Source organism: Solenopsis invicta, chromosome 1 (genome assembly GCF_016802725.1).
Source record: "Solenopsis invicta isolate M01_SB chromosome 1, UNIL_Sinv_3.0, whole genome shotgun sequence".
NCBI classification, from domain to species: Eukaryota; Metazoa; Arthropoda; class Insecta; order Hymenoptera; family Formicidae; genus Solenopsis; species Solenopsis invicta.
Genome location: NC_052664.1, coordinates 2997405 through 3000828, shown reverse-complemented (window position 1 = coordinate 3000828; position 3424 = coordinate 2997405).

Sequence of the window (3424 nt, the reverse complement as noted above, 5' to 3'; positions counted from 1 at the left end):
AATGTCCGAGCAAATATCTCGTAACTGGTTGAAGTTAGAAGAAAGTTTAATAAGGAAAATTTACATGGTTTTTAGTCGGCTACAAAATGCACGTAAAGAAATTTTTTTTACTCCTCACCTTTTTGAGTTATGAAGGTCAATGTAGGTTTTTTAAATGGGTACCTATAATTTTTTTTGCATATTTACATACGAGGTGTGTTCAAAAAGTATCGCGAATTTTGTGTTTTTTCAAAAATTATTTATTTATTCATGAATATCTATTTTGTCCCCTTCAAAGTAATCCCCATGAGATATTATACACTTGTGCCAACGGTTTTTCCAATCTTCGAAGCACTTCAAAAAATCATTTTTTTTTATCTTGTTCAGCTCCTCCTTCGATGCCGTCTTTGTCTCGTCAAGCGTAGCGTAACGTCGTCCTTTCATGGACCTCTTCAGTTTAGGGAACAAGAAAAAGTCACAGGGGGCCAGATCTGGGGAATACGGTGGCTGCGGCATTATTAGTGTGTTGTTTTTGGCCAAAAAGTCGCGCACAAGCAACGATGTGTGAGCAGGGGCGTTATCGTGGTGCAAAAGCCAATTTTTGTTCTTCCACAAATCCGGGCGTTTCTGGCGGATTGCTTCGCGCAAATTGCGCATAACTTGCAGGTAATATTCCTTATTGACCGTTCTACCCTGTGGCAAGAACTCATGATGCACCACGCCCCTGCAATCGAAGAAAACTGTCAGCAAAACTTTCACATTCGACCGAACTTGGCGCGCTTTTTTCGGTCTTGGTTCGTGCGGCAGCTTCCATTAAGATGATTGAGCTTTGGTTTCCACGTCATAACCATAAACCCACGATTCGTCACCAGTTATGACCCTCTGGAGAAAAATTGGGTCGTCGCGGACAGAGTCCAACATCTCATTAGCAATGTTCATGCGATGCTGTTTTTGGTCGCAATTGAGCAATTTTGGTACGAATTTCGCGGCGACCCGTCTCATGCCCAAATCATTGATAAAAATCGAATGGCACGAGCCAATCGATATGTTTAGGTCCTCAGCAACTTCTCTAACGGTGATTCGACGATTGGCCAATACCATTTTCTCCACTTCATTAATTTTTTCGTCTGTTGTTGAAGTGCTCGGGCGTCCGGCACGCTCTTCGTCGTTCACATCTTCTCGGCCTTCTGAGAACATTTTGTACCACCGATAAACGTTGCTTCGGTCCAAGGTAGCTTCTCCGTATGCCACAGTCAACATTCGGAATGCATCCGCGCACTTAATTTCGTTTTTCACACAAAATTTGATACAGGTTCTTTGATCCATTTTTTTGAATAGGTAAAAATCGAAGACGATCCAAAACACGTGCAAGCAAAGCAGCTGTCATCAATTAAGTGAACATTCAAAATGGCCGAGCTTGTCGGCATAAGTGAGAGACATGAGTACCAACATAACGCCACAAAAAGATCGAAATTCGAATATACGTAACCCACAAAAATTCAAAATTCGCGATACTTTTTGAACACACCTCGTAGTAGAGGTAATTTTCAATCAAAATTATATTAGGAAAAAAATTGCTACGACGCATCGTTTACGAGATAATCGGCATGCAAAGTATTAAAGTAATAATTTGGATCGAGTATTGTTGAACAAATTTGGAATATCAAATAGGTTGAGAAAGTAAACATTGTTTTTTCATGAAATATTTATTAACAAATTAATTAAGAAATGGTTCGAAATTGTTACCATCATGATCGATACAGCATTCAACGCGTATAATGTTTCTTATTGTTAACTGCAGCATTTCTGTTGTAATACTTTCAACAGCTCTAGTGATTTTATGTCGTAAATCTTCTTCATTTTCAGGAATAGTTACATAAACAATATCCTTAATATACCCCCAAAGGAAAAAATCGCAAGGTGTCAAGTCCGGAGATCTCGGTGGCCATCGTACAGGACCATTAGTACCCATCCAACAATTAGGAAATCTATTATTTAAAAAGTTAATTACAGCACGTGTATTGTGTGCTGGAGCACCATCTTGTTGAAAAATAATATTTCGAAAAACTGATAATGGAAGATCGCGTAAATAATCTGAGAAAGTTGTTTGCAAGAATTCCAAGTATTTGTCACCATTAAGATGACCATGGAAAAAGAAAGGTCCAATAATTTTTGTTCCGATGATTCCGCACCATACGTTCACCGAAAATCTGCGTTGGAAACCTTTACCTCTTTTCGCATGTGGATTCACATCGGACCAAGTATGCACGTTATGTCGATTTTCCATACCACAATTGGAAAAACAAGATTCATCAGACCATAATATTTTATTAAGAAAACCAAAGTCAGTGCGATAATTAACTCGAAGCCAGTGACAGAACATTAATCGGCGATCTGCATCTCCTTCATGTAAAGCTTGTACTAAATTATTACGAAACGGTTTGAATTTGAATATTTTTAGTACAGCGTGTACGTAACTTTTCGATAATTCTAAATTACGTGCTACTGTTCTTATGGATGTACGTCTGTTTTCAATAAAACTTAATAGCACACTTGTCTCTTTTTCTTCATCTGTTTGGATTGTACGTCGTTGTCTTGTTAGCGATCCTGTTTGACGCAATTGATCTTCAATTCGTCGAAATGTACGATTATTTGGTATTCTTCGTTCTGGATATTTTTGTTGATAAAGTAATCGTGCTTCATTTTCATTACGCATACTTAAATACCAGATCTCGAGCATATCACACTTTTCCGTAATTGTAAACATTGTTCTCACGCGCTCGTATGTAGACGATTGACTAACAGACTCATACTACCCTGTAATTCATATTACGTGCTATACAAATACTTTATTTACAAATCAAACAGTCGTGTATTTTGAAAAGTTGAAGGTCAGCGATCCTGTTCGATATAACAGACTTCATACGAGTGCGTGAGAACAATGTTTACAATTACGGAAAAGTGTGATATGCTCGAGATGTGGTATTACAACAGAAGTTGGGGGTATATTAAGGATATTGTTTATGCAACTATTCCTGAAAATGAAGAAGATTTACGACATAAAATCACTAGAGCTGTTGAAAGTATTACAACAGAAATGCTGCAGTTAACAATAAGAAACATTATAAAACGCGTTGAATGCTGTATCGATCATGATGGTAACAATTTCGAACCATTTCTTAATTAATTTGTTAATAAATATTTCATGAAAAAACAATGTTTATATTGATTTGTGTGGAAAATTGTGGTACATCAATATGCTTGATAGAAGACGATTTATTAAAGAACAACAATGTGGTTTTAGTACAGAGATATGTGTGTGATGACCGAACGAATGAAAAAGAGAGAAAGACTCGAAGTAAAAAGGTATTATAGAGAGGGAACAGTGATACCAATATGAGAAATCAAGAGTGACTCGACCATAGACATAATACATATAAGAACT